Below are 22,258 nucleotides of genomic sequence, written 5' to 3' on the forward strand. Positions count from 1 at the left end.
ACAATTACTTTTAATGGTTATTAAAAATCCAATTCAATGGTGAAATCAAATGTTTGATAAATATCAAGTAAAAAGTACTTTTATAAACTTACCTTTTCTTTGCGAAAAGTCTATTTGCATTTGTTCAACCACTTCTGCTTGCCAGTAATTATCATTTCAATAGGTGTGAATGAGTGTGCAATGCGTCTCAAGAGCAAACAATAGGCTGACCTGAAAGGGCAGGATATTACCCTTATGCTCCTGATATAATATGCAGGGTGGGGTTGTGAGCATCTTTTTTGACATTACGTTGTCAATCTGCTTAAATGTCAAATCTGGCTTGACCAATCTGCTGGGGTTTTATACACAATACTTGAGGTGTACTTTAAAGAGCCCTCCCCGAACATATTAGTTGACATCTTGGCAGGCCCCTTCCTTTGTCCCCACAGCCAAAAAGGCTATTACAGAGGGCCTAATGTTGACATTAGAATGTCAAATACTGCGGGAGTATCAAATTCTGCTTGATTGATCTGCTGGGGTTTTAAATACAGCACTTGTGGTGCATTTCAAGGGGCAAGAACAGGATGCCAAAATAATCCTAGCGTATCCACTGTCTAGTTGATGGAACACCCAGCTTTGGTCTATCAAACTTCAGCCTCGATTGGTCGGGGAGGCAACAACTGCATTAAACTGGATTTTGTGTTGGATGTGGGAGGACATTAATTTCTTCATAGTATACTCCCACCCAAACCCCCACCCCTCAGAGTCCAAGTTTAGTGTGGCCGAAGATTTTGGCCACCTTGAAGTGCTAAAAGTGAGAAGGGTTAGCCCTGGAAACCTTTTTCCCATTGGTTAGGATGTCCCCAGGGGTCAATTCCACCCACTAGCTCATGCCATAAATTAATATAGACCCTCCGGGCACCCAATTCAGAACATTCATAGACATGTTGAACATCAGAAGAGGACTGAACCTGCTGTCTGAGACCAGTGAAGTGCCTGGAAGACCCGACCTGCTCTCCCTCATGCACCTAGTACAAATAAGTAGACTCCAATGGTGATAAGATCATAAGGCTGGCCTTCTGGTAAAGCTAAAGGGTCATAATACAGCTGGGTCTTGACTGACCCCTGCTGTTTGGTCTGGCACCTTTAAATGTAAATGTAAATGTATTTGAGCTTATATAGCGCACAGCTACCCGCAGTGGGTTTCCCGGCGCTTGCTTAGGGAACCCGTCCTGGTATTCCGTTGTAAGATAACCCCAGGCAGGGTATCCACAAGGTGAAAGCCTGGCATCCCGCCGCGAGGGGCCGTTGTGGAGATTAAGCAAGCTATTGCCCAGAGTCGCAGAGTGTGAACCCGTGAGTCGAGAAGGCACCGGAGCGAGAATTATCGAGTCCGTGGAATTTTTAGCCCAAGACCCGCCAAGGCGGGGAATTAAACCCTGGTCCAGGGCCGATCTCAGCTTCCGGGTCTGCCGCCTCTAACCCCTGAGCCACACTTCTCCAATCCCTGAGCGCCTCTTCTGAGGTTCTGGGATCTGTGGTAGTGAGCAAATTTTGACTGTCATCGTGAATAAACTGCATAAGAAGGCTCCTACGTACAATATCTCTCATCAGCCCAAAAATATCACAGGAGGAGAGGATGTCTCTAAAAGATTAAATCAATTAATCAGGCGCCAATTTGTCACTTTTTATAGTTTAAGAAAAGTAGAAATAACTAGCTTGAAGGAAAAATTGCATTGACTGTCCAAGGTAAAAACAAAGCATCATCTGACCAACATTGAATAGATCTACACATGGCTGCTACTAAGAAGAACTCCAAGTAATTCTGGCACTTGATTGCTAAAGGACTGGGAAATTTTAAATCTTTAAAAGCAACACTGATATCCGAGACAGAGTGGGAAAATTACCTTCTAGACCTCTATCAGTCTAACTCGGAGTATACGGACAGCAGGGACGCATCACCTACCTGAGCCCTTCTGGCAGGATTAAACAAGCTTTATGTCTCCCCTCAGAAAAACAAATTGAGTCTTACATCAGGAAAGCGAGACCCTCTGCAGCCATGGTTCCGGATTTGATACCAATTAAAGTGCTACAAAGTGACCCCGCAAAGTGGAGTGTGTTCTTGGGGCCCCTTTTTCATTATTTCTACGAACTGCTCAAATTTCATATTCATTGACCGGGAGTAACATTATTACAATACTAAAAAAGGGCACTCAACTAAACCCTGGGAATTATAGATAAATTGCACTTTTAGATGCTTCGTGGAAAATATTTGCAGCAAGTATCCTCAAGCATGTAAGGGACAGGGCTTTCTCTAAAGGTGTAAGTTTCAAGCAGGTTTTCTTCCCAATAAATCCATGATTGATAACTTGGGTATTTTAAACTCGATCATTGACAACTATGTACATTCGAAATTGCGTATACTATATAGTCTTTTTGTTGATTTCCCAACAGTTTTTGATAGGGTTGATAGACCAAGCCTCTGGAGAAAACTAAAGAAAATAGGGATCCCGGACACACTATTGAGGCTGATAGTAGCTATTCACACCTCAACTTGGTGAAAAGTCCAGATGGGACAAGACAAAGGCCTGACTCACACAATACCTATGTATAACGGCCTAAAACAGGGATACCTTCTAGCCCCCCTCCTGTTTTTGCTTTATAGAAGTGATCTTCCAAAGATCTTCTAAAATGTAAGTAATTGTCCCCCAAAAGTAGCCTATGAAAAAATACATGCATTAATGTACGCCGATGACATAGTTATTCTTGACCTTACTCCGCTGGACTTACAGAGAAACATAGATGCACTCACTAGATATACACAAACTAATTTCCTAAAGGTAAATATTTCTAAAAAAAAAGGTACTCCCCTTTAGGGGCCAGAAATCCCACCTCCACTATAATTGGCAACTAGATGGCACTACAATTGAGGTGGTAAAATCCTACACCTATCCTCTGGCGTGTCTTTTCTCAAACTTTAGAAGTTCAGTCTCATCTTCATCACATGAACCAAAAAGCTGAAGCACATATTAACATCCTAAGGACATTTTATAATTATTCAGGCAAGAGGCATTTTCAAGCACTTTTTGAAATTTACGGGGCAAAATTGCACCAACAATAACCTACGCCACAGAGTATATCCCTTTAGCCAGATGGAACGTTTTGCAAATCAGTGAAGGTACATTTTTACGTAAATTAATGTTAAGCCAAGCTGTCCCAGTACAGATTCTTCGGTTGGAATTTGTCATCAAAAGTGCATTTTCAGTAGCCTTAGCAAATATAATTAGATGGGCTTTCAAACTTCTGCATGCGGAAGAAGGTTCATTAAGGGCCCTATTGAGATACGAAAGCTTTAGTAAAGGGATAAAAGAAGACACATTTCAAACAAATCTCAAGACTGCTCTACAATAATTCCAATGTATTCAATCCATACTTCTGTCCTGGACTCCAGCACACCTGAAACATTTTCTGAAAAATGTTTACATTTCGACTTGGATAAGGCATATTGCCTGAAATTATCTCATTACAGTGCTATCACTACTACAATTGAGTTTAAGTCCCCTCAACAATACACAAGCTTTACTTTGGAACATAAAATTCGGAGCTGCATTACCATGTTGCGATTAGGACTACTTCCTCTAAAGGTTTTTACTAGACACTGGAATAACCTCAATAACAATAGTGGGGTGTGTGATAAATGCAATCACGGAAACCAGGACCTAGCACATATACTATGGTTATGTCTAACAAGGAGGTAGTAGGGGCTCAAAACTGTTTTTTAAAACCTATAGTTTTTTTAGACATAACTTTTCCTCCTCCATTGATCTATTCACTCTTTTTAAAAATCCACTAAATGAATTTGTGTGCTATAAATTGTACACATTTTTTAAAAGCGTTTGGTTCTGGTTTTAAATGAGTGATATGCATATTAAGTTTAAAATATTTTATAAAAGAATTTTATGTTTATAAATTGAATTATGTACCATTGTTGATCTCGTAAGAGATCTATATCAATAAAATTGAATTGAATTGGTAGTGTACTCCCTTGGTAGATTCAGAATTAAAAGACTAAAGTCAGAAGGTAAAATCTTTGACCAAGACAAACCTGGTTGGTGTATCTGACCCACACTCTTTTGCAGTCAGCTTCAAATTGCGCCTTTGTCCCAGTCTACTGCAACCATTGGCTCCCATTTCCACTTAATTCTTCTTGGTGCTATTGCTACTTAACACTTAAAAAAAAATCATATTGATGGTTTGTCATTTTAGTGTCATTTTGCCTTTTACATTTTACTCTATTTATCTAATTTGGTTTGAAATTTGTATTGTGTTGCATTGTGACTTTATTATTGTTAAGAAGACAAACCCACAGGAGGTTTCAAGGGAATGACTAAATGTTACAACTGCGGCCAATGCAGCAATGTAATTCAAGGAGATATTTTCATGCACCCACAAACGGGCAAAAAACTGAAACTTCACCACACATCAAATTGCAACACTGAAGAAGTGATATATGCAATCAAATGCCCATGTGGCCTTGTGTATGTAGGCAGAACCAGTAGAAAGATTAAGACACGCATCATAGAGCACAAGAGTCGTATCAGGAATAAAAATACCACATCCCCATTGGCAACACACTGGGATAAGGCGGGACACACCATACCGCAAATACGGTTCACAATCTTAGAAAGAGTCAAAAAGGTTTCGGGCACAGACATTAATATCACACTGGCTCGCAGGGAAACACATTGGATAAAAACACTGAGAACGTTGGCCCCAAATGGGCTCAACGACCATTATGAGATGTTATGTTTTATATAACCCATTTTGTATAGTTCAATATTGTACAGGATTTGCACCCACTTCAGCTGTTTAACCTACTCCCAGGAATTTCTTGCTTGGTCATCTTTACTCACACACGTTTATTTTTCAGACTTCTGTAATTTTTATTTTTTTGTTTCATTCTGGTTATTTCTGCTTCACCCCTGGATATTCCCATTTTATTAATCATTAGGGACCCTTTTCTCTTTTTCTTTCCTCTTTTTTCAAAATAAATCACTTTATAGTCCGTTTTCCACATCGTTTTCTACATTAGGGTCATTTTCTGCTATATGCAGACCTCCTCGCTTCATATTGATAGAACATTACCCCGTCGCGCAAAGTACTCTGGGCATTATCCAGGAACTTCGCGGTTCACGGAGCGAGTACATCTTGGATACAGGTTCTTCATTTTTCGGGTACGTTTATTTTTCTCTAGACTTCGGTCTGCAGTTACTGTTTATAACACGGAGGACACTAATCCCGCGTCCGTCCTTGTTTACCCTTACAGCCTTGAGCTCCGTCTTCTGAAACGACTGAGGAACGCCTTTCGCTTTCCTTTTGGGTAGCTGCAGTACGATCCCTAGCAGTATTCACCAGAATCTCCCCCCGGTATTTTTCCGGTAAGCTTTATAATACTAGTCTTTTTCCGCTTGGGACCAGCACATTAACTAGTGCTTATTTCTTAGCATTATTTTTCGATTTTACTTTAGATATTGCCTATAACACAGCTGGATTCAGCAACTGACTGACTGTTGCGGCCAGCGAATATTGGAAGGTACAGGCAAGGCATAACAGCCTTACTTTACTGGTTTAGGTTCTTTATCTTTTCACCTTTTATATTCTGGAGCACATACCTTTCAGCAATAGCATGCATCTACTATTTGGACTCTTGCTTACACTTTTCCTTTCAGTGCACAATCTGGGGTGCAAATCCTATTAGCTTAGCAGTAATCTTACTGCATGTTGTTGTGTTTTAGATTTCAGTGGTGACATTGATTGTGAAGATCTCCATATTCATGAAAATTCATTCCCCTGACGAAGGGTTTTTCGTAACCCGAAATGCATTGGGACTTATGAAACAAAGGATGACATGTGATTGGAGTTAAATGTAGATGATTAAAATCTAGTGTTTGTTTAATATTATTTTGAAAATAGACAAGGACAGTCTATATTGTACTTCATTGTTTTTTGTAGATGTCAATAATGCTTTACCATATGTGATTTGCAGAATGTCACATCAGTAAAAACTGCAGATGAAATGATGAACTTATTGCCTTTGAGCATTTCTTACGATTAGTACACTGTTATTGGTAAAATTGTGATTTAGACATTTTGTCTTATAGCTGTGCATTCCCCCAACTGTGGGTTCTCCCACAGCCCCTTTTGATTTATTATTGTTTTGGCACTGCCTAAATACTCTGCACATTGCCCCAAGTTAAGCTACCAAGGGGTTGGGATCAGGCTAATTTAGTGACTTTGAAGGATTAACCCTTACAAGGGTTGTGATTAATAAACCAATTTTTTTACAGTTATTTTGTTTGACTGGGTGCTTAAAGCTGAGGTGTCCTAAGAGCTAACATTTTGTTTAAGCTTGGCAGCTAAGAAACCAATCTGAGCTCCCAACATCATGTAGAATCTAAAGTTACCTGGACATCGAGATACTTGAAACTCTCTGGGATTTGGTTACGCCTAAGCCCCAAATCCGGAAAATTGCCGACTTCCCCCAGTTACTCCTGAGTACCCATGGTTTCCCATACAAATCCAGGATCTGTAATTATTGATCACTGATTCATATGGGGTACCTTAGCAATAGCAATAGGCCATCAGCATATGGGGCCACATGATCCATCTCATCCCACTCTGTCCGGAAAGCTTGTACCAATCTATCACCCCATTGCACACTCCAAGATGCTCTACCACCAAGGCGAAGAGCAAGGGTGACTGGGGGCATCCCTGCCTAGTTCCCAGGGGCGTAACACAGGCCCCCATATCCCCCGGGTTGCGGGGGTGCCCCTGCGCTCCAGGGGCCTCCTCACTTCATCAAGGAGAATTAAAACATGCCCGGCCTCTTAATAAATTAAGTGGTGCACTGCACACGACAGGCACGCCTGGGCCCCAAGGGTCAGGAAAGAGGCTTGCCTGAGCCTCTCTCTCATTATACTTAAATGGTGCGCAAGTTACAGCAGTGCAGTGCGCACAAGCGGGCCCCGGCTGGGCCTCTGCCCTGCTCTGACCTCTGAGCCTCTTCATTCAGGAATAGGTGCGCGGGCCCGGTGAGGCTCTGCTGCTTCTTTTTATAATATATTAAATAAGTGGTGTGGGCAGGTGCGCATGGCGCGTAGTTGTCTCTGCGATGCATCTGCGCAGTGCGGGGTCTCGGGGCTGGTGACCAACGAATGAACTGCCTTGCTGGCCCCTGATTGAATTTATTGTGTGCAATGCCGGGCGCGCCTTACTAAAAGTGTGGCGTGCGTGTGAGACTTGAGTGTGGCACATCCAATCCCAGGACCCAGCCACGGTCGCTACTACGCTGAGAAGGACCAACCTGTCCCGATCATAATAATTTAAATTATTGCTAGCCGCTGGCTAGCCTTGCCCTGCTGCCAGTGCCTTCTCTACTGCTGTGCTCGGCCCGCTCACACCTACCTCTGAAGAGTGAAGCTACAGCCTACAGGCCAGGCCCTCCCAGCCCCAACCCTCAGGTCAGGAGGTGAGTCTGCGTACGAGGCTGTGAGCCTAGGCAGGAGTGGTCTGTGGGTGGTGGAGTCTCAGTGGGTGGCGGGTGGGGATTCGGATGAGACGTTCATTTGGAATGAGGGAGGCCATCATGGTGGGGCCTGGCCAGGAATAAAAGGAAAACATAGTGTATCAGTCAGATATGGTTCTAAGGAAACACAGTGCGATGGGTGGGGAGGTGTAGGAGTGCAGTGAGTAGGAGATGAGATGATCTGGGGGGTCCGCAGGTGAACTGAGTGTAGAGGGCAGAACCTCAGTGAGGGTGCTGTTGAGTGGGGGAGTGGCATAATGTGCGTAGCTAGATGTGGGCAGGGAGTGCTCAGGGTAGTGGGCTGCTTGGATAAGAAATGCAGTATGGATTAATGTAAACATCATAGGGCTGGTGTTATTTTATAGGCTGATGTTCCTGCCGGAACGTGGGGACCCAATCACTCCTCTCGCCAGGGGCGTAACAAAGGCCCCAACACCCCCGCGCTCCAGGTGCCCCCTCACTTCATCAAGGAGAATTAAAACACGCCCGGCCTCTTAATAAATTAAGTGGTGCACTGCACACGGCACGCACGCCTGGGCCCCAAGGGTCAGGAGAGAGGCTCGTCTGAGCCTCTCTTTCATTATAATTAAATGGTGCGCAAGTGCACGAGCGGGTCCCAGCCAGGCCTCTGCCCTGCTCTGACAGCTGAGCCTCTTCATTCAGGAATAGGTGCGCAGGCGAGGTGTTGTGTTGTGCTTGTGACAACTCGGGCATGCTACGTTTGGTCATGTGACCCTAAGGTTAATAAACAGTGGCGTGCGTAAGGCCAGTAGGGTGTACGAAATCAGCAGATCAGCTTCCATGCATTATTAAGTAGCCCCAGGCCCCCAAGTGACCCACATCACCCGGCGAGGTCGCATGTTATCGCGACTTCGCCGATATATCAGCTGGCGACGAGGGTGGGTGTGTCCCGTGTGCCCCATCTCTGCGCTGTGTGGCGGCCGCGGGGGTGTCACCCTTACCTTGCGGCGCTCGTGCCATGGCACGTTTGAGTCCCTGGTGTGCTGCCGCTCGCTCTGCGAGGAAGAACCAACTCCAGCTCACACGGCGGTGTGCCTCCGCCCGCGTGCTCTTCTCCAGCACTTCACCGGTGAATGAGAGCCCAGACGCTGTGGCCCGTCTTCAGCCACGTGCGCAGGCCTCAGTTGGCGAAAGACCAAAATGGCGGTGGTGCGTGCTCCCTGGGCATTCCCGGCGCCTGTGCTGCCCGGCCTCATGGGTGCAATTCCTGTAATCTCTGATGGCAGCTTCCCCCCATTTGCTGACCACATCATGTTCTGGCCCTGGTGGGTGAAGTGTGTATCTGGGGTGCACCAGCAATTAGGGCAGACCCACGTGGGAGCAGAGCATAAACCCCAGATAAGGCACAAGCGGTCCAGCACATTGCATAGGCCTCTGACCAAGGCCCAAATAGGCCAGAGCAGAGCAGGGTCATCTGCACAAGACCCAAGCAGTGCAGCACGACTATGAAACTGAGGTGGATTTCTCCCCAGCATCAGGTGGCAGGTCCACGCGGTCAGGCACAGCAGTGAGGAAGACCCACAGGCAGGGGGCAGCAAGAAATCACCATGTCCACCATTCCCCCCCATTGAACCCTTGGTGGTAGAAGGATCCCCATCGGCACTGGCGACAAAATGGAAGGACTGGGTTGAAAGGCTACTATATTCTTCAAGGCTACGAAAGTCCACAAGGACCAAAAGAGGGCCATGCTACTGCACCTGGGTAGCAAGGACATTCATTACATAACCAAGACACTCGCTGAGGCCACGCCTGAGACTCACCACACGCTAATCAATGCCCTTAATGGAAATTTTGAACTGTGGCGAACCAAGATTACGAACGGTTCATATTTCGTCCGGTGCGCCAGCTCCATGAAGAGTCCCTTGACACACTCCATGCCATGCTCAAGAATCTAGCGCCCACGTGCGGGTTCAGAGACAAAATGGAGGAAATAAGAGGGCAAATAATCCACGGCTGGGCATCAGCGAAGCTCCGTGAGAGGATCCTAGAGGAATCTGGAAAAGCCATTGCGGACATACTAACACTTGGTTGCACCAACGAGCTACCGAAGGCCCGAGCGGCCCACATGGAGGTCGCTCTCCAGTCAGCAATCAAGATGGAACCGGTGAATGCCGTCACGACAAAGCCAACACCAAGGTGAAACAAGAAGTGAGCAGGAACTGCGTCTCAGGGACAGGCGAAGACCTGTGGATATTGCGGTGGACCCACTCACATGGCAGCAGAGGGCCCAGCCAAAGGCAAGCATTGCTCAGGATGTGGACGGTATAATCACTTCGAGAAGGTTTGCAGGTCGAAGAAACACCCGAAGCCCAGACAAGTTGTCAACACAATTTCGGAAGGCTGTGGCGAGCCCAGTGACCTGAACGATGACGACGAAGAGGAGAGGGTTGTGCACAAGGTGCACATGATCAAAACTACCATTCGAGAAGCCAGACGACTGCCCCAATGTCACGTCCAGGTGAGCTCGCATGACGTCACGGCTATGTTATATACAAGCGCCATGATTAACATCATGGCTGCCGCCCTGTACAAAACTATGGACTCTGCTCCAGTGCTACACCCCAGCACCATCAGGGTTTTTGCCTATGGCCAGGATACGCCACTAAAGATAAGATGCCGGTTCAAGACTACCATCTCCCATGGCGCCCACTCCATCATCATCAATGTGTATGTCACAGAGGATGGAGAGGGCATGCTACTAGGCTGCCGCGCTGCAGAAGACCTGGGGGTAGTAACCTTCGCTTTTGGCATCCCCCAGGAGTCTGTTCAACATATCCTGGAGGAGTTCGCAACCACCTTCGAAGGGATTGGGAAGTTCAAATGCAAAGAAGTGCATCTCCACATTGACCCGACAGTGCAACCCATAGCCCTGTGCCACCAGCGCTTGACTTTTCACCAGTGCCCCCAAGTGGAAGAGGAGTTAAAGAAGCTAGAGGCGGCGGGCATCATCGAAAAGGTGACTGGGCCTACTCCATGGGTCTCCCCAATTGTTGTCACCCGGAAGCCTAAACAACCAGGAGCAGTGAGAATCTGTGTGGACATGAGGTTGCCGAATGTTGCCTTTAAAAGAGTATGCCACATCACGCCCACAATAGACAATCTGATCGGGGAGATGGCGGGAGCGTGCTGTTCTCGAAATTAGACCGGAGGTCTGGATACCATCAGATTGTACTAGATGAGGCCTCCCGCAACATAATCACCTTTTCCACTTACGTGGGTATCCGAAGATACACACGCTGAGCACACCAGTGCAGCCGAAGTCTTCCAAAACATGATCCAGGAGCTGATTACGGACATTCCGGGGGTCATAAAGGTGAGCAATGACATCATAGTCCACGGCAAGACAATCACTGAACATAACTCCCGACTGACTCAGGTACTCCGTAGATTGCAGGACGCCGCACTCACGCTCCACCGAGAGAAGTGCGAGTTTCTTAAAAGGAAAATACAATTCTTTGGGTACACCTTCTCGGAGGAAGGAGTCAATCGCGATCCGGACAAGGTCCGTGATATCAAGAAAGCAGCTGCCCCCACCAACGTCACCGAGGTCCGCAGTTTCCCTGGTATGGTGAACTATTGTGGGTGATTTATTCGAGAGCTCACAATGCTCACCCTACCACTGAGGGAACTTACGAAGGTCTCCGTCCCCTGGGAATGGGATGTGGATCAAGCCAAAGCATTTCAGGATATCAAGGATGCTCTCTCCCAGGCGACCACCCTTGCGTTCTTCGACCCCAGAAAGATGACACTGATTGCGGTGGATGCCTGCCCGGCCGGACTAGGAGCCGTTTTGCTCCAACGGCGACACACCACGGAAGACTGGGCTCCGGTGGCCTTCGCCAGCCGGTCCCTCATGGACACTGAACAACGGTGTTCCTAGATTGAGAAGGAGGCCATTGCAATACACTGGGGGTGTCGTCATTTTCACCTATATGTGTATGGTAAACCATTTATTGTGGCGACTGACCACAAACCTCTGGTAGCCCTGTTCTCCGGGACATCCACCAAGCCACCACCCCGAATTGAGAAGTGGATGTTGCAGTTACAGAACTATAAATGCCGAGTGGAGAATCAACCAGGATTCAAAAACCCAGCGGACTACCTGTTGCCTCATCCGGGGGCGTCCACTGACAAAGAAAAGGAGGGTCCTGCTGATACCTAGGAGTACGTCAGGTGTGTCACAGCACAGTAATGCCCAATCCCACTTTCCATGGAAGATTTGTGAGAGGAAATGGGTAAGGATGAATGCCTACAACGCGCAAAGATGGCCTTGAGTCAAGGCAACTGGCATTGGGCAAAAGAAGGGTGGAAGATACTTACCGTGGAGGCCCAGCGTATCATGGATAGTTTATATTGCATCAGAGAGGAACTCACCGAGGACTCCACTGGATGCCTACTGCGGGGACACCGACTAGTGATACTGTAGGCCCTGACTGCCCAGGTGGTTCAGCTAGTACACATAGGACACCAAGCAAGGGTCAAGAACAAGTCGTAGCTTTGGACCAAAGTGTGGTTCCGCCTCGTGGACAAACTTGTGGAGGCCACTGTCCGCTCCTGTCAGTGGCGTCAGGTCACCGGAGAAGCTCCCTGTCCAGCCCCTATAATTGCCGAGCCGAGACTCTTGAGGCCCTGGTCGTGTGTCAGTCTAGATTTCGTCAGGGTGCCAGATGGGAGACACCTGTTTGTAGCCATCGATGATCACTCCAAGTACCCGGAGGTCGAAATCATAGCCTCCCCAAGCGCCGTGGAGGACATCCCAAAGCTAGAGAAAATCATGGCGACACATGGCCTCATTCGAGAGCTGAGGACTGATAATGGAGGGAGATGGAGGTAGAGGAAGGGCAGGAGTTAGCCGCCTATCTTGCTACACTAGACATATGTCACCGAAGAATCACCCCGAGGTGGCCACAGGCTAATGGATAGGTAGAAAGATTCATGCACACATTGAATAAGGTGATACTCATTGCTCACGAAAAACATCAATCATTGGAGCTAGCAATCTTCACCTTCCTACGAAGCTATCACCAGACGCCACATACCACCACTTGGTGGCCAAGGCACATCTTCTCATGGGGCGAGTAATCACTGACTCCATTCCTCACCACCCCCAGTGATGTCCAGCAACACCGGATGAGTTCCAAGGGGAGGCGCAACGCACCAGTGCCCATGCCCAAATCAGCCGAAGGCGACGGGCCCATCCTGTGAAATTCGCGAGAGGCGAACTGGTGCTGCTTAAAAACAGAGTGACCAGTGGGAGGTTTCGATTGCCCTACGAGAAGAACCTGTGGACTGTTGTCAACGTGAACGGCACCCGGATCATCACGAGAAGAGGAAGAGAAACAGTAATAAGAAATGCGTCATTCATCAAGAAGTTCCAGCAGGCCTCAATGGCGAATTCGGCTGATCTGCTGGAAGGCCCATCAGAGTTCCCTGGAGTGACGGAGGTAAATGTGGACTCTGGGGCAGAGACCTCCAGAGTGCAGGGATCTAACGACACTCCTGGCCATGTCCCGATGCCAGCAGAAGTATCTGCGGCTGTTGCGTCAGTGGAGGGGCTTTACAGTTCCACTGATGGCCAAAGTGACCTGTAGTCTGGGGCAGAGGACAGAGAGCTGGAGTGGTATGGTAATTCCCCAGTATTGACTTCGTAAGAACCCTGAGCCGACTCACAAGTTGCATGGTTATTTCACGTAGAACGTTTCAGTTTACTTGATGATCGTTGTGCATTCGCGTCTCTCAGGGACTCTCATGGACCACTGAACGCCACAATGGTGACTGGATTGTTTTTTTTATGTTTGTTGTGGAGGAATGTTGTGTCGTGCCAGTGATGTAACTGGCACGCTACGTTGGCTCATGTGACCCTAAGGTTAATAAACGGTGGCGCGCATGCATAAGGCCAGTAGGGCGCGAGAGCCACGAAATCAGCAGATCAGCCTCTGAGCATTATTAAGTAGCCCCAGGCCCCCAAGTGACCCACATCACCCGGCGAGGTCACATGTCATCGCGACCCAGCAGATACAACAGTGAGGCTCTGCTGCTGCACTTTATAATTAGGGCTCCCGGTTTTCCGTTTAAACTGATTTTTACATATAAATACAGACAGAAAACATGTTTTCCTTTATCTGTATTTATATATAAAAAATGGGAAATACTAGTATATTTTATCATTGCCATCAATAGAATCACACCCCCAACCATCTGGTGTCTCCCCCTCCTTAGAGGGTTAAGAGGTGTCAGCCCGGGCTGAGACAGTTTTCCGGGCACCCACACAGCTGCACCTGAGTACTTCACAGGTCTTTGAAAGATTGTTTACTTGTTAATGAGGCTTTGTTGTTCTTTCACCCCTCAGACCCTGCCTCTTCACTCTGCCGATTGCTCCAGCACCCATCTTTTCCTCGCAGACTGGGTTTTACAAGAGCAGCTTGCGAAACGTGCACATGCAGTTTGTAGGATAAAAAGGACTGCTTCAGTTACAGCCAGAGCAATAGCAGTAAGCAAATCTTCATCTAGCCTGGCGAGTGCTATATACGGATGGGTATTGGAAGGGTCTCCATCTCCAGGTCGGCTAAATCCCCACACCGGCACTCGGAGAGGTGGGTCTTAGGGGCTGCCTGTGTGCTGGAGGGGAAGCCTTGAATAGACAAACGTTCAGTGTAGTCCAACCAGGAATGTGGGGGATTAAGAGAAGTTTTCGAGATAAGAATTTAAAAAAATGAGAAACAAACAAAGAGCTTTATTGTGTGTGGGCTGAGAAAGGAGACAAGAGGCGAGTCGGTTGAAGCACCACAATGAAATGGATCCGAAAAAAGAAGAAACACTTTTACTGCAAATGTCTTTGTCTGACATTTTTCTACTCCAAAATGCAGCCTCAGGAGGAGAGTAAAAAGGGTTTTAAAATACAACCTATAAATACATAACTAAATAAAGCAAGACCAAGTAGTCGCAAAGTTGCCAGAATGGTTTTATGTACATTAAAACACATTAGCGCCACCTTACAGATTTTGCCAGTGAAGCCCTACTTTTCTTTTCATGTTGTTAGCTTTTCAAGCAAAAAACACTCATTGATTTCTGAATGAGTGTAAAAGCTTTACGTTGTATTCCCTATGAGTGTTTGCTTTATTCCAGTATGTTCTTTTTTTCAGGCAGCATATTACTGTAGTCTATTGCGTAATTTAAATTCAATTGATTCCAGGTGTTTATAACGGGGCACAATTGGGTTGCAGCTGAAGGCAGTGTGAGTTTCTCTCAGTGGGGCAGTATGGTGTTCAGTCGGGGAGAGGATGTGGCACTCTGCCGATGAAAAAAACTGCAAATCTCTGAGACAAATGGCTTGTGATAGCACTTTTAAGCATATTTGGGACATTCTGCAAATGGCAAAGTTTTCAGATGAATGTATAGTGTTGACCAATAACAACTGAGCGCATGTGTGCATTGTCAATTTAAATAAATGTGGAAAAATACTAGCTGTAGAGTCGTCTTTTGATTGTGACAAAAATAAATGTGGATAAATACAGAGAAAATGCTCAAAAAATAAATATGGATAAATACAGACGGAAATGAAAATAAATACCATAAAACCGGGAACCCTATTTATAATATATTAAATAAATGGTGTGGGCAGATGCACGCGGCACGCAGTTGTCTCTGCGATAAGTCTACACAGTGCGCGGTCTCGGGCTGGTGGCCAATGAATGAACTGCCTTAGTGGCCCCTGATTGAATTTATCATGCGCAATGCGAGACGCGCGTTTCTAAAGGTGTGGCCTGTGCGTCAGACTTGGGTATGGCACATCCAATCCCAGGACCCAGCCACGGACGCTACTACGCTGAGAAGTACCATCCCGTACCGACCATAATAATAACTTAAATTATTGCTCTGCTGCTAGTGCCTTCTCTGCTGCTGTGCCCGGCACGCTCGCGCCCACATCTGAAGAGTGAAGCTGCTGCCTGCAGGCCAGGCCAGGGCCATGCCAGTCCAGCCCCAGCGGTCAGGTCAGGAGGTGAATATGCGTCCGAGGCTTCGAGCCTAGGCAGGAGTGGTCAGTGGGTGGTGGAGTCTCAGTGGGTGGCGGGTGGGGATTCGGATGCGACGTTAATTTGGAAAGAGGGAGGCCATTATGGTGGGGCCCGGCCGGTAATAAAAGGAAAACATAGTGTATCAGTCAGATACAGTTCTAAGGAAACACAGTGCGATGGGTGGGGAGGTGTAGGAGTGCAGTGAGTAGGAGATGAGATTATCTGGGGGGGTCCGCAGGCGAACTGAGTGTAGAGGGCAGAACCTCAGTGAGGGTGCTGTTGGGTGGAGGAGTGGCATAATGTGCGTAGCTAGATGCGGGCAGGGAGTGCTCAGGGTAGTGGGCTGCTTGGATAAGAAATGCAGTATGGATGAATGTAAACATCATAGGGCTGGTGTTATTTATAGGCTGATGGTCCCGCCGGAACGTGGAGACCTAAACACTCCACTCGCATTATAGTGCATAGCATGTCTTTTCTCTTTTTTGATACCACAGCTTCCGGGGTCCTGGCGCATCTGGCCGGGGGGCGCACTATTGGGGCTACATAGAAGGCGGGGGGGATGAGCTCATGGTATAGAATTGCTGGCTGCAGCAGAGACTTGTCAGCAGCCTTCCAATTGTTTGTGCCCTCGAGGTGCAGCTGGGGGTTGAGGGCCGGGGGATGCAGAGGTGAGACCGGGTAATAGTTTGTTGCGTAAGGAAGAGAGATAGAATAGAGAGTGGTGCGATATGAAGCAACAGTGAAGAGTAAGAGAAGAAAGTGTGAGACACAACTGAAAAAGAGAAGGAAAAGCTGAGATATAAGTAAGTGGGAGGGGAAAAGACAGACCAGTGAGAGAGATCCGAAGAAAGGAAATATGGAATGAGAGACTTGGAGACTGACAGAGAATAAGATTGAGAGGAGTGAGGTGAGATCGGTGATAGGTGAACAAGTAGAATGAAAGAAGAAAGAGAGAAAGGAGTGACAAAGATAGAGGAAAGAAAGGAGAGGGAGAGGCAAGTGCAAACAACTTTATTTTAAAACGCTGCAATAGCTTTGGAAGAACGTTTATTTAAAACGCTGCAAGACATTTATGTAAAAAAAAGTGGCAAGATATTGGAGAGACAGTCTATCAAGCACGCAGCAATAACTTAGACACTGGCATCTCTTATATTGCCATTGGATTTATTTGATGGTGAGGGACTGGAAGTGGAGGGGGTAGAGAAGAAATGGGTGAAGTCATTGTTTCTTACCTGAAAACATTAAACTTCACTCCTAGAACACACAAATGTTTAAAATTAAAGGCTGCACACTGTCCACAATGTCCACAGGAGTAGCACATACTCTCCCTCCCTCTATTTCCTTCTCCCTCCCTCTATCTCCCTCCCTCTAACTCGTTCTCCCTTTCCCTCCCTCTTCCTCTACCTCCTTTTCCTGCTCTGTCCCTCCCTCTATCTCTATCTCTCTCTCCCTCTACCGCCTTCTCCCTCTACCTCCCTCTCCCTCCCTCCACCTCCGTCTCCCTCCCTCCCTCCCTCTCCATCTCCCTCTACCTCTCTGTCCCTCCCTCTACTTCCCTCTCCCTCCCTCTCCCTCTCTGTCCCTCCCTCTACCTCCCTCTCTCTCTACCTCCCTCTCTCTCTACATCCCTTTCTCTCTACCTCCCTCTCTCTCTACCTCCCTCTCCTTCTACCTCCCTCTACCTCCCTCCCTCTCCATCTCCCTCTACCTCTCTGTCCCTCCCTCTACCTCCCTCTCCCTCTACCTCTCTGTCCCTCCCTCTACCTCCCTCACTCTCTACCTCCCTCTCTCTCTACCTCCCTCGCCTTCTACCTCCCTCTACCTCTACCTCCCTCTCCCTTTCCTTCCGTCTACCTGTCCCTACCTCTCCCTCCCTCCCTTTACCACCTCCCTCCCTCTCCCTCTACCTCTCTGTCCCTTCCTCTACCTCCCTCTACCTCTCCCAACCTCTACCTCCTCTACCTCCCTCCCTCTACCGTCCTCTCCCTCCATCTACCTCCCTCCCCCTCCTCTACCTCCCTCTCCTTCTACCTCCTTGTACCTCCCTCTACCTCGTCTACCTCTACCTTCCTCCCTCTACCTCTACCTTCTTCTCCCTCCCTCTACCTCCCTTTCCCTTTCCCTCCTCTACCTCCCACTCCATTTCCCTCTTCTACCTCCCACGCCCTCCCTCTCCTTCTACCTTCCTCTACCTCTCCCTCCCTCGAACTCTCGGTCTCTCTCTCTCCCTATAGCTCCCTCCCTCTACCTCCCTCTCCATCTACCTCCCTCTCCCGCTCTGTCTCTACCTACCTCTCCCTCTATCGCTCTGTCTCTCCCTTCCTCTCCCTCCCTCTCCCCCTCCCTCTCCCTATACCTCCCTCTACCTTTCTGTCCCACTCTCTACCTCCCTCTCCCTCTCCCTCCCTCTACCTTCCTCTTCCTCTCCCTCTCTGTCCCTCCCTCTAGCCCCCTCTTCCTCTCCCTCTCTGTCCCTCCCTCTAGCCCCCTCTTCCTCTAGCTCCCTCTCCCTCCCTCTAGCTCCCTCTCCCTCCCTCTAGCTCCATCTCCCTCCCTCTAGCTCCCTCTCCCTCTAACTCCCTCTACCTCTACCTCTACATCTAGCTCCCTTTCCCACCCTCTACCTCTGTCCCTCCCTCTTCCTCTACCTACCTCTCCCTCTACCTCCCTCTTCCTCTACCCCCTCTCCCTCTATCTTCCTCTCCCTCTCTGTCCTTCCCTCTCCCTCTCTGTCCTTCCCTCTCCCACTCTGTCCCTCCCTCTCCCTCTCTGTCACCCCCTCTCTCTGTCCCTCCCTCTCCCTCTCTGTCCCTCCCTCTCCCTCTCCCTCTACCCCCCCCACTACCCCCTCTTCCACTCCCTCCCTCTCCATCTCCCTCCCTCTCCATCTCCCTCCCTCTCCATCTCCCTCCCTCTCCATCTCCCTCTCCATCTCCCTCTACCTCCCTCTTCCTCCCTGTCCCTCCCTCTCCATCTACCCCTTCTCCCTCTCCCTCCCTCCGTCCCCACCTACCCCCTCTCCCTCCTTCTCCCTCTCCCTCCCTCTCCCTCCCTCCCTCCCTCCCTCTCCCTCCCACTACCTCCCTCTCCCTCACTCCCCCTCCCTCTACCTTCCTCTTTCTCTCTCTGTTTCTGTCTCTATCTGTCTCTGTCCCTAACTGTCTGTATCTGTCCCTATCTGTCCCTGTCTGTATCTGTCTCTAGGCGCAATTGTCCAAATTCTGAATGTGCTTACATCCAAGCGCGCAACGCCCATTTGGCTCAAAGGGCTTCAGCCCCAGCCTCCCCTCCCCCACTTACCCCGTTGTGTGTGGCATCCCGGGCTGAGACAGCTTCCCGGGCGAGCACACAGCCGCACCCGAGTACTTCACAGGTCTTCCATTTGCTTGTTAATGAGGCGTTGTTGTTTTTGTCACCCCTTCCTACGCGGGCCGTACTATGAGTACCACCGATGTAATTAGTTTACACATCTTTAACCCGTTGCGTGCTAATGACGGGCTCAGCTCGTCATGAGGCACGGTTGAGCTGCACTCATGACGAGCTGAGCTCGTCTCGGCTGTTGGAACGTTCGCACGCGAGGATAATTTCCCCGCTGTGCTGAACGTTCCAAAAGGGGTGTGGCCGTGATGAGCTCAGATCCCCTCCCCCCCACACAGCAGGAAAAAACGCCCCGCAGGGAAGGGGTTAAAATACTTTTTAAGTGCTTTGAACGTGTATTTGCTATTTTGTAAGCCAGAAATTACAGCAAACCTAACCACACAACACAGTATGGTTTACTCCCATCCAAGATGAACAACAGCAGAGGAGCGCCCGATGCCTCTGACCTTTCCCTCCCCACAAAGACCTGCTCGGATTCAGGAGCGCTCGCTCTCCCGCCCCGCCCCCGCTCCCAGGCTCAGCACTTTCACTTTCCATATTATTATTTGGATTGATACTATTTATTTGACATGGGGTTTGACTACCTTTCGCCTTGCACCAGAGAATTTGGCAAGCGAAGCAGACAGAACCCGCAGCAACCCCGTCTACACTGCACCTGCTGCACCCTCTGCTTGAGTGGCTGACCTCCTCGGATTGTGACACTGCCTGGGCCCAGCACACTCCAGAGATGCAACTGTAGAGCAGGAAGGCCCCACACTCTAAATCGGCAAATCTGCGTCATCAGAGGAAAGCTGTGTGAGGCTGTTCATGTTTTAAAGCGGAAAGCATGGACGCCAATGCCCAAAAATGCCAGGGATAGTGAAAGTCACATCAGACACCCTTTGATAGTGTGGTATCACAGTGTTGACCCACATTCATAGACACTGTGGCCGACACTCAACAGACCCTATTTGCTTCTGGTGAGCGCAGATAGGCTGTCTGTGGCAACAGTACCCTGTGGACAGCCTATATGGTGTTTGCCTCGTCACTCTCCCCATTGGCTACGTCACAGTAAGTGTTACTGTCAAGTGGTGAAAGGCTTATAATGTGCAGCACAGGGCACCCATCTCAATGTGCACAAGAATGCACGGAGAGCGCTAAGCGCAGAATACACAGGATGCAATATTTATCTTGTGCACAGCACCGACTTCTCATTATGTAGTGCACCACTGCATACCGTTGAAAACTGAATTTAGAGGCTTAGTTTTTTCTGGTTCCAGGCAGTATCCCCTGGGCCTATTCCTTACATTTGAAATTTACATTTACTGCAGTAGAGCGAGAAGGCATTTCATGAAAAAGAATGAATATAAAGTAGGGTTGTCAAAAGAAAAATACAGCCATGTGTTTAAAGACACTGAAAGACCTTGTCTTGACACTAAATAGGGTTATAAATAAAAATTTATGTATTCATTTGTAATGTGACTTTTCAGTTTTTTTTCCCTTTAAATATCAGTCATGAATCATTCAGGCAGCCCTAAAACACAATTAAAAGTGTTTTCTATTTATATTTCCTGTTCGAAGTATGCACAGATAAGTGCTGAAAATACGGCTTTAGGTGACTGCTTATTTTTGTCCTGTATGGGTCATTAAAATGAGCTGGCAACCCTAATCATAAGACTGGAAGTTTGTTGCAGGATCAGCACATTATGTCCTACACCCTCGATCCCTATTAATGCCAGAATAACAATAGTTTAACTTGTTTTTTTTTGCTGTACCAGCCTTCAAACTCTGCAATCAATTTCACCAGGCTCCTGCAAGTACTGTCCCTACTCCTAGTCTGATTTTCTATATGTATCTGTCCTTTGAATCACATGAGGAAGCAGCAAGTAATATGGTATTCTGCCAGTATATCATATTGTTTGCTTGTAAATAGGCTACTTCGATATTCTGAACATACGTTTATAGAGGCAAGAAGAAATTTATTCAGTTTAACCTGACTATATACACCCCCCTTGACTCTTAATTTTGCACAGACAAAATGGGCATCATTTGAGTAAACAGCTTTGTTTATTTTGCTGCTGAGCTTGTTCTTGTTTTGCCGGTCCCTTAACTATTAGTGCCATTATGCACGAACTAAAAGGGCATACTTTGTCTACTTGTTTAATGTTCATGCTACTAAACTTGTTTTTGTTTTTACCACTCGTGTTGAAATATTTGCACCTTTATGCACGAACTAGCAGCCCACCCCGACGTTGTCCGGGTATGAATTGCTGCCGGCCAGTAGTATATTGTTATGTAGGATTTCGTTTTGATAGCATTTCTTATCTGTGACAGGCCTGTGAAATGCTCCGATTCACAGTGCACTGCTGATGCACTTAAGAGTGCGCATTCAGTAGTGTGTGAACTCGAGTTTCCCTACTTTAGGGCTCCGCAATTAGGTCCCTTAGCCCGGTCAAAGTTGCTAAACCCGACGCACCACCCAGTCAGGCAATAAGAGGATTCTTGATTTCCCATGTCACATCCTACAACCTCATGAGATAGTGGATAAAGGGTGACACCACCTTAGATGTTAGGGGGGAGGGACAGTGGAAGGGCAGTTGGGGGCAAACGTTTTATAGCTCGATAAGTGCATTATACCTACATGGACAGAAGGAAATGTTTCCGAAACTATGCATGAGGGCGGGACCCACACTTGAGGAATCAGTGTCTCCAAGTGATTAATTAGTTTCATGAAAACAAAGATTTTTCCTAAAGAAATCGATTGGCTAAAGATTGACAGAACGACACATAATCTCAAAGAAATGGTTCATGCTTCTTATGAAAGATTGATTCAGGTTTTCAGACCGTACATTGGAATGGAAAATGTCGCATAGAAAGAAATGGGTCACCTTGTTTAATCATTTGTACATGGTTTGAGACCTCGGATTTCTTCAATGATTCAACAGCATTTACTTTGATGGCCGAACAAACCACTTGATGAAATCCTATGATAGAAAAAATATTATGGTGATGAGATTGAAGTAAAATACAAGAGATTGAAGGGGAAACTGATGGTTGCACAAGTGAAAGCTGTACAGAAAGTTCAGATTCAAACAGGCTTTGAAAACATGGTTTAATGGCTTGGGGAATATAATCAGACTCCAATGATACAAGGTGTTAATGGATTTCAGCAGCAGAATTTTCAGTCGCAGGGTAGAGGTCAAGGTTTTCAGTTAAAATGCGATCAGGTGTTGAAATGTCTATGTTGAAAAAGATGAATCCTTGTGAAGTGCTTGGCAACTTTGGGCATTGGAAATGAGAA

The sequence above is a fragment of the Lissotriton vulgaris genome, chromosome 3_1, assembly GCF_964263255.1.
Source record: "Lissotriton vulgaris chromosome 3_1, aLisVul1.2, whole genome shotgun sequence".
In the NCBI taxonomy this organism is placed as follows: domain Eukaryota; kingdom Metazoa; phylum Chordata; class Amphibia; order Caudata; family Salamandridae; genus Lissotriton; species Lissotriton vulgaris.